Below are 16,764 nucleotides of genomic sequence, written 5' to 3'. Positions count from 1 at the left end.
AAGTGTCAGCTGCAATTGTTGTTCAGATGGACAGGTTCAGGTTCAATAATATTTTCACACTCGACTCGAAGCACTCAAAACCGAAGCCACCGCGCCGCCTTTTGTTTCGCCGCGCAGAAAGATGCGCCGCTACCAAAGGCTGCCGGAACCGGTGTTAGAAGCGACTACCTCACCGGAGCCTCTCCCTCGAGCCTCGCTTTCACCCTCCCCGCCCCCCCGGGACGCGCAGTTGCCGCCGAGCGGCCGCACTGTTGCCATCTCGGATGACGAGGCGGAGGATAAGGGCTGCTGTTCCATCATGGCTTCGGACAGCGAGGAGTGGTCAGGCTCCCAAGCCTCCTCCTCGGCCCAGGAATCCAGCAGGACCCGCGCCGGAGTCGAGGAAGAACTAACGCGCCTCCTCGCACAGGCCGTCGACCGCCTCGGGCTCGAGTGGTCACCGCCCTCTGAGCAGGCTCCCAACAGACTCGACGGCTGCTTTCTTCAGAGCCGTCGCCGCGAGGCGCCCGCGGCCCGGGCCGCTCCCTTCCTGCCGGAACTCCACGGCGAGCTTTCTAAATCGTGGAACGCGCCTCTCTCGGCCAGGAACCGATCCCATGTCCCCATCGCTTCGGTGGACGGCGCCACCGAGAGGGGCTACTCTTCCATCCCCCCGGTCGAGGATTCGGTAGCAGCACATCTTTGCCCGCCCTCCGCGAGATGGCGGTCTAAGCCAGTGCTTCCGTCTAAGGCCTGCAGAACTACTTCCGCCTGTGTTGGCCGCGCCTATGCCGCCGCCGGCCAAGCCGCATCTGCTCTGCATTCCATGGCCGTTTTACAGATCCTCCAGTGGGATGAGAAAGGCAGGCACCCAGAGGCTGTTTCAGATCTAAGGAGCGCGACGGATCTCGCCCTTCACGCCACCAAAGCTGCAGCTCAAGCCCTAGGGAAGTGCATGGCCGCGCTGACTGTGACCGAGAGACACCTATGGCTAACGCTAGCCGACATGGGAGAAGCTGAACGCTCCACGCGCCGCTCTCTCCGTCCGGTCTCTTCGGTTCCGTGGTGAGTGGCATTGTTGACCGTTTCTCGGAAGTCCAGAAAGCCACCCAAGCCATGAATCTCTTCCTGCCTCATCGCGCTAGCTCCTCTGCAGGCCGCCCACGTGACCAGCCTCCTACACGAGCCTCTTCACAGTGCCCAGCTCAGCAAAGCCAGACTTCTCAGCGTCGACAGGGCGGCACAGACCGCCGCCCCCCCGCGGGCCTCAGCCTAAGATTGCGCTGAAACCTGAGCAACCGAAGTCCTCCTAGCTTTGTTAAGGAAATGACGGCTCAGTCCCGCCGCGGCCGGACCACCGTCAAAGCTTCGCCCCCTGTCAGTCCCCTTCTCTCAGGCTACTGCAGTGGTGGATTCAGCAGCCAACAAGCCGGTGATACTGCCCGCTTGCCTGCACTCAAATGCCGTTTTCACGGCGACCCAAAGAAAGCTTGTGAAAAGCAAACATACCTTGTGTAGAAAATGTGCCTGCAATCCAGTGTTCACCCCTACACACAAGCATTTCCCGTGTCCCTATCAGAGCCCACTCACATAAAGCAGGCACAGCCAGCTCGAGTGTTAGAGTCAATAAACGCGCCCACGAATCCGTGCGCGCGCTCCTTCTCTGCCCGCTCTGTCACACGGCCAGAAAACACGTCTCTGTATGTAAGTCCCATGCCCGTGACTATGCTCGTGCATCACTTCACAAATGTGACTCTTTCCCCATTCACCTCAATCGGGAAGTCACTCACAGAACAGCCTGTCCCTGCTGTCTGCGAGCAGTCATGCATAAGCACAGTAAGCGCGCTCACACATTCTGTTCAGCTCGCTGTGTGCGGCAATCAGGGCGACTTGGCCATCCACCCTCTAGCGTTACGCTTCAAAGCGTGGAAAGCTATCCCAGGGATATCCAAATGGGTGTTAAGCACAATAAAACAGGGCTATTTGCTACAGTTCGATCGCCGCCCTCCCGCTTCAGAGCGTGCTCGAAACTACTGTGAACACGGAAGCAGCCTGCATGCTTCGTTCAGAAATAGCAAACCTTCTGTGCAAAAGGGCCATAGAGAGAGTGCCACCTTCTCTGAGCGAGTCGGGGTTTTACAGCCATTATTTTCTTGTCCCCAAGAAAGACGGCGGCCTCAGACCAATATTAGATCTCAGGGTTTTGAACAAGGTGCTCGCAAAAAGACCGTTCAAAATGCTTACAATCAGGAAACTCCTCGCGCATGTGCGCCAGGGGGACTGGTTCATTTCTCTCGATCTGAAAGATGCAAAGATAAATCAGATAAATCCCCGTCACAGGCCATTCTTGAGATTCGCCTCCGACGGCCAGGTTTATCAATACACCGTCCTTCCGTTTGGCCTGTCTTTAGCACCCCGTACTTTCACGAAGTGCATGGATGCGGCGCTCGCACCCCTGCGGAGTCAGGGCTTGCGAATTCTGAACTATTTGGACGATTGGCTGATTTTGGCACAGTCACATACGGAGCTTCTGTCTCACATGACAGTTCTCCTCAGTCATCTGAACAGTTTGGGTCTTGCAGTCAATTGGACCAAGAGCTCACTTCAGCCCAGTCAGGCAATTTCCTTCCTTGGAATAGAGCTAGACTCCATGGCGATGACGGCTCGCTTATCTACACAGCGCGTGCGCCGTGTTCAGCGACTAGCCGCGTCTTTTCAGATGAACAGCCTCACGCCTCTGAAAAAATTTCAGAGAATGCTAGGTTACATGGCCTCAGCCGCAGCAGTACTCCAGCTGGGTTTACTGCACATGCGCCCGCTTCAGCATTGGCTAAACACCCGCGCGTCTCGCCGGGCTTGGGCCACGGGCCGCCAGCCGATCAGAGTGGCTCAGACCTGTATCTCAGCTCTGCAGCCCTGAGCAGTAGCCGAATGGTATCAGCGGGGAGTGACGATGGGAGCTGTATCTCGCCAAAAAGTCATCTCGACAGACGTGTCCAACATGGGTTGGGGCGCGGTCTGCGAGGGCTCTCCGGTTTTTGGCCTATAGTCAGTTCAGGAAAAGCTCCTTCACATAAATTGTCTGGAAATGATAGCGGTCGAGTACGCGCTCGTGCACTTCCTCCCGGTCATTCAGGGTCACCACGTCCTGGTCCGTTCGGACAACAGATCTGTGGTATCCTATCTAAACCGTCAGGGCGGTGTCAGATCCAGGAACCTCTTCCATCTGACAAAACGCATACTGAGTTGGTCCCAGTGCCACCTGCGCTCGCTGAGGGCAACGCACGTGTCAGGCCACCTGGACGACGGCCCAGACAGACTGTCCAGAGACAATATTTCCCCAGGGGAATGGTCCCTGCACGCTCAAACAGTCCACAAGTTATGGAGCATATTCGGCAGAGCAGAGATAGACCTCTTTGCGTCAGAAGAGAACTCTCACTGCCCAGTATTTTTCTCGAAGCGAGGACACGCTGGCCCAGGACTGGCCCAACCGCCCGCTTTACGCCTTCCCTCCCGTCTCGCTATTGCCACAGGTAATGCAGAGGATCAGGGAAACGCGTCACTCGGTGCTCCTCATAGCCCCGCGCTGGGAGAATCAGACATGGTTCCCGGAGCTTACGCAGCTGTCACTGACAGCCCCGTGGCCCATTCCAGTGAGAGCAGATCTCATCTCTCAAGCTCGCGGCACGATCTGGCATCCCCACCCAGAGCGCTGGGCGCTGCACACGTGGGTGATCAACGACTACCCGTCGCTTTGCCAGAAGGAGTAATAAACACTATCATACAGGCTAGAGCCCCTTCCACGAGAAGACTCTATGCGTCCAAATGGTCTGTGTTTTCAAAATGGTGCACCGACAGAGACCTGGACACACGGACATGTGGGGTGTCGTCGCTGCTCGTGTTTTTACAAGAGCTGCTGGATAAGGGCAGATCCCCATCCACGCTCAAAGTGTACGTGGCGGCCGTTGCGGCGTTCGCTGAACCCCTGCACGGCCAGTCACTGGGAAAAAACGAGCTGGTCATCCGCTTCCTCAGGGGAGCTAGAAGGATGAACCCCCCCGCGCCCCCCATCGGTTCCTATCTGGGATCTTTCCGTAGTTCTCGAAGCTATGAAAGCCCCCCCTTCGAACCGCTTCAATCCGTGGATTTGAAATACCTTTCACTCAAAACCGTTTGTCTGACTGCCCTGTCATCAGTTAAACGTGTGGGAGACCTTCACGCGCTGTCTGTCAGCGCTGCGTGTCTTGAGTTTGGACCAAGTGACTCCAAGGTCATTTTAAAGCCTAGACACGGCTATGTCCCCAAGGTGATCGGTACTCTTTTCAGAGCACAAATAATTTCCCTATCGGCGCTGCCAGCATCCGATAGCGAACGCGACGCCAATCTCCTTTGCCCAGTCAGAGCACTGAGATTGTACACTGCGCGCTCCGCCTCTTTCAGACGCTCTGAGCAGCTTTTCGTTTCGTTCAGAGGGCGCACCAAAGGTTTCGCCGCCTCGAAACAGACACTGTCTAGATGGATAGTGGACGCTATAGCTGCCGCGTACGCGTCAAAAGACCTACCATGCCCGTTAGACATTAGGGCTCACTCCACTAGAGGCATGGCCTCCTCGTGGGCATGGTCCAGCGGGATTTCCATTCACGACATATGTGTGGCAGCGGGCTGGGCTTCCCCCTCCACCTTTGTCAGATTTTACAATCTGGAAGTGCCCGCCCTGCAGGCAAAAATACTAGCGGTTTAATACGCTACAGCTCCCCTGGTGAGCTGCACTGATGGGACACATTCCACACAGACCGGCACCGCCGCTCTGTCTTTCCCTTCCCACTATGTGCTTATGTATTACACACACACTGGCCCGCACTCTTGCCGGCCAAATATTATTTCCCCACTCACAAGGGCTCCCCCGGGTCCCCCCACCCCCGGGGCTCATGCAGTGGATACTTGGCGCGCACAGCGTTGACAATGGGTTCCCGTAGCGTAAGCTAGCTTACGCAATACGAGAGAACCTCTCGTAAGAGAACGAATCGGTTACCTTACGTAACCTCGGTTCTCTCTAGAAGAGGGAACGAGTATTGCGTAGCCGGCCGTGCTCGCGCCACAAGCGATTTTCGCTTCATACAATGAAAACCAGGGTTCCAGCCTACGAACTTACGCTTATATGCACTCTAGCCACGCCCATTCTGGCGGGCTTTGATACAGTGAAGGCGCGAGCGCCTGTCATTGGACGCAAGTTCACTCAAGTTAGTCTATAGGCTGCAGCAGTTGCCGCAGAGCAACCAATGAGCTCGCTAGCTAGCCCGCTCAAGGTATGCAGTTGCTGCACTGCGTTGACAATGGATACAAAATTAAGGATAATTTTTTGGCTTCAATATCTCAGAAAAGATTAATCTTTCCCGTAGCGTAAGCTAGCTTACGCAGTACTCGTCCCCTCTTCTAGAGAGAACCGAGGTTACGTAAGGTAACCGATTCGTTTTACATGCATGCAATGACAAAAAACACTTTTGTTGTCTTATAATATGCATTTATGTTTACCTGATTTGCTCACCGACTCCCAAATGATTCGTTCAACGACTCATTTTTCCAAACCCCTCCTTTGCTAATCTGCGGTGATTGCTCAGATGACCCAGTCAGTTGTGATTGGTATACTCTGTGCAGAGATTGTCGGAAACGGAACGCCCATCACCGCTTTGTAGTAAAAAAATCCAAATCAGAGAAGGAATTTTAGTTGATTTTGTTAGCGATCATAGCCCAAAGTTCGGTGGTAAACACCCAATCAGTTATTGTTTGCGTTAGCCCAACGCACAAACATATTGGTAAAGCACTGCATTACTACAAGTTATTGCTCTATTCTTTATGACAACTCCAATAACATCGACAAACATTTCACATATTTCAAAAAAATTGACATTGGAGACCTAGAAGCTGCGCTGAGCGTAACTTACACAACACACACAAATACTTATTAAGCATGCTAAAAAAACACATAAAAGCAACAATTATTAATAATACTTACAGGTTGTGATTCGGAGGAGGAAGCTGATCCAAATAAACTTGGTACTGAACCTTCCTTCAGTATCAACCGGCTCGCGAATCCACACTTGAAATCATTCATGTTCGTAAAGCAATCGTCATTAAAATGACGCGAACACAGCACAAGGTTCGGGCTATACTTGTGTGGTACAGTTGTAAATATAAACTCTAGCCACTGATTCTTCACATGCTCGTCCCTGGGCAGTGAAAAAAAGGTCGCTTTTGATATGCACTTCAGAACACAGCGTCTTGTTGTCGACATGTTTTCAAGTTTTCCCTGGTGTCTGCGCGCACAATGAGTGGGCGCGGCCAATTTGATAATTTTTCGTCTTGACGTCACAACGAAAAGGAAAATGACTTGGAAAAACGATTCATTAAATTGACTCAGAGTCGACTCCTACTTTTGAGAGACAATAACTTTTTTTATGGTGAACTTTCATATATAAAACTTTGCAGGATAATTATCAGGTAATTTTCAAAATTCCATAATAGGTGCCATTTAAAAATTGAATACTTTTACTTGAGCACATTTTAAGTGCTGTAAATGTACTTTTACTGTGCTGTTTTCCCACTGTCTGTATTTGCTACTTCCCTGTCCTGATTTTATTTTTATCTATCAACGTGATTGGCTTGAGGGAGTCTCGTTACTCCCATCAAATCAAATCACACGTAAAAAAACTTGAATGGCAGCTGCAGATCTGGCCCCATCTGTTATGGATACCTCAGGCATAGTTCAACCCCTGAATATCACAGCTGCACCTGGAAGGGCTTTTTACAGTGCAAAAGGCCGATTGCATGATCATGTGAGTTTAACTTGCTCAAGCCAGATATCAGCATTAATCCTGCATCTAATTTGTAGAAACATATTAAGGTACATTTCATATTTCTGCTTACTAGTTTCTGTGTGTCTATAATGTAGCCTGTAAATCTGTCACTGAGATTATTGAGCTTCTGTGAGAGATTAATGGAATGTTATCAATAGGGCTTGGCGATAAAACAATCTTGAAGCTTATCTGAAAAAAAAAGAGAGATGTCCGCGATATCGATGATAAACTTTTAAGTAATTTTCTACACTTAGCCTATATTCTGTATCTATACCAGGGGTGTTCATTACATAAATCGCATTAGCAAGACAGCCACTGGTTGGTTGATCTAGAGAAAATATTAAATATGGCGTCTGTCGCTGCACGCTTTTTTTATTGACAGGTGGCTAATGTTTGAGCGCTAATGCAGGTTTGCACCTAAATTATCAAATAAACTTTATAATTCTGCCAGTGGCCATCTTGATGAGGCATTAATGTAAACGCAGTCGGTTTGTTCGAAAGTGAATGTATGTTGTTGGACATATCAAATGTTGGACTTGAAGTGTACATGTAACTGAATTGAGCAGTGTCTAAAAGTCTGTCATATAAAGGATATTAATCAAACAACAATAACAAGGAAACGAGAAAACCACTCACTACTTTTGGCTGAATAACTTGAGTAGCTTTAAAATTATTAATGTAATATAATACATTTAATAACAATATTTTTTATAATATTGTTGTTTTTTTTAATAATACTGACCCCTGATATAGAGATTGTGTTAATTGTTATAATAAATTAACAGAAAAGTGGAGATGATAAAATAATTTAGAATTATGCTTAGCCTTTATAATTGTTTTTTAATGCCCGATAGAAAAGTATCAACATTTGCAGAGCAATACTTCAGGCAGAACATTTCACCAGTCACAAATGTCAGAAAATTGTGCATCATTCATTAGAATGAGAACACAACTATTGCTGAGCTTAAAAGATACAAGAACTAAATCATTGTGGAACATTGTATTTCAAAAGGAGGACAATGTGGCCCCCCCATGCGCTACTTAAAGAAATAGTTCACTCAAAAATGAAAATTCACTTATCATTTACTCACCCTCATGCCGTCCCAGATTTGTTTGACATTCTATCTTCAGAACACAAATTAAGATTTTCAGAAGAATATTTCAGCTCTGGTCCATACAATAGAAGTGAATAGATGCCAAAATCTTGATGCTCCAAAAAGCTCGTAAAGGCAGCATAACAGTAGCCTAATCCATGTGACTCCAGTGGTTAAATCCATGGCTTCTGAAGTGATATGATAGGTGTGGCTGAGAAATAGATAAATATTTAAGTCCATTTTTGCATGAATTTTTTCTCCAATGCCCTGTAGATGGCGATATGCATGAAGAATATGAATCACCAAAAACACAAGAAGAAGAAAGTGAGAGTTTAAGTGGATATTGACTGAGCAGGGAGGAGTGCAGTGTGGCTTTTTAAGGGTGACTAAATAATAAGATAATAAATTTTTTTGTGTGAACGATCCCTTTAATTCTCGTTGTGTCCAAACAACTGCTCTACCTCCTGTATTGTGCCAAGTGACCCTGCTTTTTTAGGGTCATAGCTTTTTAAGGGGCATAGCTTTCGCAACTCAGTACACAATACTCACTACTCATGAGTACTTTTAAATGAGCTACTCTTTTACTCTTACTTGAGTAGTTTTTAAGACAGGTAATTTTACATGTGATGATACAGTGCAAAAGTGTAAAACAAGAAGCAGTTTCACACTTTGTGTAGATTAAATTTGCACACAGAAAGTGAAATGTATCTACAGTAAATAATTTTTTAGGACTAATTAAATATATGTAGTGGTATAATAAACAATGAGCAGATGTTAGTTTTACAGTTTGATGGAACTGAAGTTATTTAGGAAGGTACTGTCAGTATTATTCAGCAATGCCTTTCATACTGTAGTGTGGGAGTCTGAAAAGCCTCAGTGGAGCGTAAACACACACACAATCTCGCTCATAGTATGTGTAATATATCAGTTCTGACAGGCTGAGAGAGATGTGTCTGCTTCTTTAGTAGAATGTGTAATTGATTTACTGACCCTTGTATGGGCCATAAGACACCATCATTAGTCACAGAGTAGGAGTTAACACGCGTGCATAAGGATATGTGTCTGCATTTACACTTGGAGTGTGTATGTGTGTGTGTAACTGATCCCTGCATAGGACATTGAAGATAGAAGTCATTAGTCAGATAGGACCCTCCCCAGCAGTGAGACAACGGGGAGTCGGCAGAGAATTTCTGCCCTAGTGAGGATGGATTCAGCCCTCTGAGCAGTGTCCCTGTGTGTATGTGCACTTGTTTATAAAACCAGTTTAGTCCACAGATCTGAGAACAGTGTTTCACTGTAATGATCTTTCAGAGACTTAATAAAAACAATGAAGATAACGAGCTGCTTCGTGTAATATAAATGAAGATAAAGTGTCTACATTTGAAATGAAGTGCCTACATTTATTTCCTAGAATTTCTAGACATCCCTGATAATTCTAAAGCACCTGTTAGGCTGCTGCTACAATTTGTTTCAAAACTGTTTTCAGGTCAGTAAACACACGAGGAGACACTGGACATCATTAGTGGTACTTGCTAAGACAAGCTCCACTATTATTTTTGCTTAAACTTCAGGTTATGGATTAACCTTAAGCATTACAATTCAGTGCACCATCCTTTTTGCTATGGAGATGAATAATACCTTAATTGTGTGGCTTGTTGAGGAGAAGTGTTCTATAACTTTTCTAAGTGACCAGACTTACAATTTTTTATGGTGGGCCACATTAAAGGAAAAAAATCCCTATCATAGAGACTTTCAGAGTGTCCCTTTGACCATAAGCATAAGTGGGCCGATAAGCAACAACCTGGTAACTACGTAGAACACCTTATTTACCACCTAAAAACATCATAGTAACCACACACAACCAGTGTTTGGCAAGTTACTAAAAAAAGTTATTTACCTCAATTGACTTATTACTACTCTAAAATGTAACATCTTTGATTACTTCGATTTATCACATTATTAATTACTTCTACGCTACTTTCTAGAACAAAGCTATTTCACTCAATAAATTAAAAATGTAAAATGTCCTCCTTGTTCATGACTTGTTTGGGGGTGCACAACCTTTAAAACAAAATGTGCATGTACATATTATTCTACATATATAAAATTATTTAAGAAATATATGTAGTCCAAGTAAAGTAATTTTAATAAAATTTTATGTCATGTTGTTCATAACAGTTGTCAGTTAAGGGGTGCTATTTTGCTGCTGTTGTTTTTAACAACTGTATCTGCACTATGTCAGTCTCAGTAAAGCTCAGTTGGTATCTTTGGAGTGTGGTGTCACGCATGAATATGGAGAGGGATGCAGTTAGAACACAAATGCAGAGTTTAATAAAGAATCACTGACAAATATATGTATATACACTCACCTAAAGGATTATTAGGAACACCTGTTCAATTTCTCATTAATGCAATTATCTAATCAACCAATCACATGGCAGTTGCTTCAATGCATTTAGGGGTGTGGTCCTGGTCAAGACAATCTCCTGAACTCCAAACTGAATGTCAGAATGGGAAAGAAAGGTGATTTAAGCAATTTTGAGCGTGGCATGGTTGTTGGTGCCAGACGGGCCGGTCTGAGTATTTCACAATCTGCTCAGTTACTGGGATTTTCACGCACAACCATTTCTAGGGTTTACAAAGAATGGTGTGAAAAGGGAAAAACATCCAGTATGTGGCAGTCCTGTGGGCTGAAAATGCCTTGTTGATGCTAGAGGTCAGAGGAGAATGGGCCGACTGATTCAAGCTGATAGAAGAGCAACTTTGCCTGAAATAACCACTCGTTACAACCGAGGTATGCAGCAAAGCATTTGTGAAGCCACAACATGCACAACCTTGAGGCGGATGGGCTACAACAGCAGAAGACCCCACCGGTACCACTCATCTCCACTACAAATAGGAAAATGAGGCTACAATTTGCAAGAGCTCACCAAAATTGGACAGTTGAAGACTGGAAAAATGTTGCCTGGTCTGATGAGTCTCGATTTCTGTTGAGACATTCAGATGGTAGAGTCAGAATTTGGTGTAAACAGAATGAGAACATGGATCCATCATGCCTTGTTACCACTGTGCAGGCTGGTGGTGGTGGTGTAATGGTGTGGGGGATGTTTTCTTGGCACACTTTAGGCCCCTTAGTGCCAATTGGGCATCGTTTAAATGCCACGGCCTACCTGAGCATTGTTTCTGACCATGTCCATCCCTTTATGGCCACCATGTACCCATCCTCTGATGGCTACTTCCAGCAGGATAATGCACCATGTCACAAAGCTCGAATCATTTCAAATTGGTTTCTTGAACATGACAATGAGTTCACTGTACTAAAATGGCCCCCACAGTCACCAGATCTCAACCCAATAGAGCATCTTTGGGATGTGGTGGAACGGGAGCTTCGTGCCCTGGATGTGCATCCCACAAATCTACATCAACTGCAAGATGCTATCCTATCAATATGGGCCAACATTTCTAAAGAATGCTTTCAGCACCTTGTTGAATCTATGCCACGTAGAATTAAGGCAGCTCTGAAGGCGAAAGGGGGTCAAACACAGTATTAGTATGGTGTTCCTAATAATCCTTTAGGTGAGTGTATATACTGTATATATATGTATATACACAGGGTTGGGAGGGTTACTTTTGAAATGTACTACAGATTACAGAATACATATTGTAAAATGTAATTTGTAATGCATTTCGTTAGATTACTCAAGGTAAGTATTTAGCACTGGTAGATTTTTTCACTTGTTTTGACTAAAAACTCTGCCAGTACAGTAAGACAAAATACACATGTTAAAAATACATTCTCTGAAAAACTTAAATATCTTATGCAGTGCTGTTTCTAAAACAAGATTAATCAAATAGATTTGTTACATTTCAACAGGAACACAATACAAAATTATCAAAAATATGATTTTTGCCCTAATATCAAAAGGTCTTACTAGAAAAATAGAAATTATGATCCAACGTGAATTTTCTTTGTAAAAAAATAGGATCGTGCCTGGTAACATGTGCATGTAAAATGGCTAGAAATAGCATTTTAGCTTAGAGTAAAATTGATTTTATTTGATATAATTTTGATGATTATGGCTTACAGCTTATGAAAACCCCAAATTCAGAATCTCAGAAAATTAGAATATTGTGAAAAGGTTCAGTATTGTAGGCTCAAAGTGTCACACTCTAATCAGCTAAACACCTGCAAAGGGTTCCTGAGCCTTTAAATGGTCTCTCAGTCTGGTTCAGTTGAATTCACAATCATGGGAAAGACTGCTGACCTGACAGTTGTGCAGAAAACTATCATTGACACCTCCACAAGGAGGGAAAGCCTCAAAAGGTAATTGCAAAAGAAGTTGGATGTTCTCAAAGTGCTGTATCAAAGCACATTAATAGAAAGTTAAGTGGAAGGGAAAAGTGTGGAAGAAAAAGGTGCACAAGCAGCAGGGATGACCGTAGCCTGGAGAGGATTGTCAGGAAAAGGCCATTCAAATGTGTGGGGGAGCTTCACAAGGAGTGGACTGAGGCTGGAGTTACTGCATCAAGAGCCACCACACACAGACGGCTCCTGAACAACAAACAACGTCAGAAGCGTCTTACCTGGGCTAAAGAAAAAAAGAACTGGTCTGTTGCTCAGTGGTCCAAAGTCCTCTTTTCTGATGAGAGCAAATTTTGCATCTCATTTGGAAACCAAGGTCCCAGAGTCTGGAGGAAGAATGGAGAGGCACACAATCCAAGATGCTTGAAGTCCAGTGTGAAGTTTCATCGGCTGGTGTTGGTCCACTGTGCTTTATTAAGTCCAGAGTCAACGCAGCCGTCTACCGGACATTTTAGAGAACTTCATGCTTCCTTCAGCAGACAAGCTTTATGGAGATGCTGACTTCATTTTCCAGCAGGACTTGGCACCTGCCCACACTGCCAAAAGTACCAAAACCTGGTTCAATGACCATGGTATTACTGTGCTTGATTGGCCAGCAAACTCGCCTGACCTGAACCCCATAGAGAATCTATGGGGCATTGCCAAGAGAAAGATGAGAGACATGAGACCAAACAATGCAGAAGAGCTGAAGGCCGCTATTGAAGCATCTTCCATAACACCTCAGCAGTGCCACAGGCTGATAGCATCCATGCCACACTGCATTGAGGCAGTAATTAATGCAAAAGGGGCCAAAACCAAGAACTGAGTACATATGCATGATTATACTTTTCAGAGGGCCGACATTTCTGTATATAAAATCCTTTTTTTTTTATTGATTTCATGTAATATTCTAATTTTCTGAGATTCTGAATTTGGGGTTTTCATAAGCTGTAAGCCATAATCATAAAAATTATATCAAATAAAGGCTTGAAATATCTTACTTTGCTTGTAATGAGTCTATATAATATATTAGTTTCACCTTTTAAGTTGAATTACTGAAATTAATGAACTTTTGCACGATATTCTAATTTTTCGAGTTTCACCTATATATATATATATATATATATATATATATATATATATATATATATATATATATATATATATATATACAAACTTAAATATAAGTAGGAAGACGATCGGTACAAGGATAAATACAACAATGACACAAATGTACGCTAATATAGACTTGACTAGACAATGAATTATGAAACACGAGGGAATATATACAGACATGGGAAATGACAACACAAGGAACAGGTGGGAACACTAATAGGAAACAGATGAACGTGATGATGGCGGTACCTGCTGGGAATTGTAGTGTGGGGACAAACTACAACATAAAAGTCCATAAAAGTGTCAAACCATGAGTCCGTGAACATGAAAGGATGTGACACGTATAAGTAGAATGGCTAAAATCACTTTCAGCATCTTTAACTTAATGGAAAGTCAGAAAGTGTAATCTGATTACAAAAATTAGAAATGCACACCCATCACAGGACACAAGACTGTTAATATTATGTTAGTAAATGTTGTACGATAAAATAAAAATCTAGTTTTTCCTGCATTTAACCATTTATTCTACACTTTTTATAATCCCACAAAAAATATCATCATATAATTTAAGGATTTCCTTAGGATATGCTGTGGGAAAAGTGTTAAATTAAGGATATATTACAAAAGGCCATTACAAAAATAAAAATAATGTTTGTGGTATTACTGATGGACTTGTACATGCAAGTATGAGTGTGCGTTTGTGTGGAGGGAAAATGTATTAGTCACAGTGACTTTATTCCTATGATGCTCTGCCAGTACTGTCTTTATCATTTTCAAACACAATGCATAAATCAATGCATAATTTACATTGATGGCAAATGCAATCTTTTTATATATATATATATATATATTATACACAACACTGATCTAATGTGATTGTAAGATTAAACCAGCACAGTATGAATATCTAAGAAAAACTGCATACTGGATGCGAATTAGACTATTTGCACATCATCTCTCTACTCTATTACGGATGAGAATGAAGCAGGGATTACAAGAAAGTGTAAATTAGAAGGAGGGTGAAATCACATAAACTGCCTGTTGGTCAAATAAATTAAATTAAGCTAAGGCAAGTAAGTAACTTGTCCCTCACGTTTGTACTGCGTACATGAATCATCCCTCAAACTGTGCTGCTTCTTGAGGAGAGGTGTGCTACTTACTACTTACTTTTCTTATAAATTAGAATTATGATTTTCATGTGGCATATTATAAAACAGGGCAAAAAAAGAAATACGGCCATAGATTTGCATTAAAGCAAGGACCTGAGACATATCCAGGGGGCAGAATATACACAGAGACTTGGGGATGGGCTCCTTTGACAAGTCAGTATGCATCCACACTAGCAACCACACAGAACACCCTAGCAACCACTCAGAAAACCCTAGCAACTGCATAACAACACGTTAAAAGCACTCTGAACATCTTATAAACCACACAAAGTAAAGCTCTGGCAAACAACTTTAGCAGCAACTTGCATGGGAAAGCACCAATCATATACTTCAGATAATATATTGTTTGTTTGTACGTCCGAAATGTATTCAATATCTTAACTGTTTCCAGTAATTACGTCTAGAAAGTCTCATGAATTATTTTCAGACCATACAGGATCTAAATATAACAGTTGTGAATAAAAACCTTGCAAAGCACAAACTTGCCGTTTTTAATAGTTTAATGTTTTCTGATCATTTCCAGTATCTTTCTCAATTTAAGCCTAATGCATACTAACAACTCTTAGAGATTCTCTAGCATATAATGCAAAAATTGAAAATTATACTTCATTGTCCATTAAAAATAGAGATTAGTTTGGAATCTTAATGCACCAAAATTAGTATGCTTTAGCAGTACAAAAAAGAAAATACAGAGAATATAATATCACTCAGCAGCGCTCCCTGGATACACAGATTTACATGCAATAAACATAAAACATAGTCTCTGTGCCCTGTGCTGATGAGTACAGAACAAATATAATGTCACTTTGTAATGTTTGAGGGGAGAGGATGTTCCTGCTAATATAAACATAACCATTAGTTTGAGAATATCTCTAAGGACAACCATCTTGTTTAATATCCTTTAATGAAGCACATAAAACAGAATGGTGTTTCATAAAGTCGCTTTAATGAACGGTCACCATGGAAAAGAATAGTTTTCTATATCGGTTTCCTGCTTGGGTTTAATCCTTTTGGGAGGCGAGTTGCCATTCAAACGTGAAGCCTGGCTGTTGTATTTGGGCTGGGTACAGCCAATTTGAGATTTTAATGCATAGTTAAGTTAGAAATTAAATATGAAGTTACATATTAAGCTGTCTGGTAAATCAAAGTCTCCTGCTGCTCTAATGATATGTTTTGACAATTTGGTGACAACATCTCACTTCTTTTTATTTCATATATATATATTTTTTTTTATAAAGGTCATGAATAATAATTGAGCATGAAAAAAGGAATACAATTGTTTTTCTAACAATTGCGGCAGTCAAAATGGCACTGAAGTGAAACGGGCCTGATGAATGTGTCATGTGTGAGGTGAACTCTGTAAGTAATGACAGGTGGAGGAGACTGCAGTACTCCAACCAAAACATGCCTATTTAATAATTCATCAGACATTATATAATCCCTCTGACTTTATCAATGTTTCTCCATCTCTGAAAGCTCAGGATGACCTTTGGAAAATGTTAAATCTTTTTCACACGCACCCGTGATGAGTCTGGCAGGAAAGGTTGAAATCACACACTCGCACGCGCACACTCGCACAAATGCGCGCACACACACACATTGACAGCTGAAGTTCAAATGAATATTTCAGACTTTATAAAGTGACAGCTGTATGTCTTTTTCCTAACTAAAATGTCTTAGATGGAACATAATGGTTTAGAGAAAATGTACAGGTGATGTTGAAATGCATTAACCCTTAAACACCTCAGGTCTTTAGTGACCTGGGACCTCACTCCACCCCCTGTACCTCATACATATTTTGGAGTTGTGCCCACACTCTATAGTATTCCTCAATCTTTCTCTTATAGTAAAATAGTTAAAAAATAAAAAATAAAGCCAAAATTGCCAAAAAATCCAATTATTTATATTTAGACTATATATATATATATATATACAGGTCCTTCTCAAAAAATTAGCATATTGTGATAAAGTTCATTATTTTCCATAATGTAATGATAAAAATTAAACTTTCATATATTTTAGATTCACTGCACACCAACTGAAATATTTCAGGTCTTTTATTGTTTTAATACTGATGATTTTGGCATACAGCTCATGAAAACCCAAAATTCCTATCTCAAAAAATTTGCATATTTCATCCGACCAATAAAAGAAGTGTTTTTAATACAAAAAAAAGTCAACCTTCAAATAATTATGTTCAGTTATGCACT

Source organism: Xyrauchen texanus, chromosome 16 (assembly GCF_025860055.1).
Source record: "Xyrauchen texanus isolate HMW12.3.18 chromosome 16, RBS_HiC_50CHRs, whole genome shotgun sequence".
Classification (NCBI taxonomy): Eukaryota; Metazoa; Chordata; class Actinopteri; order Cypriniformes; family Catostomidae; genus Xyrauchen; species Xyrauchen texanus.
The sequence above is the reverse complement of the archived record's forward strand: the minus strand, read 5'-3'. Positions refer to the sequence as shown.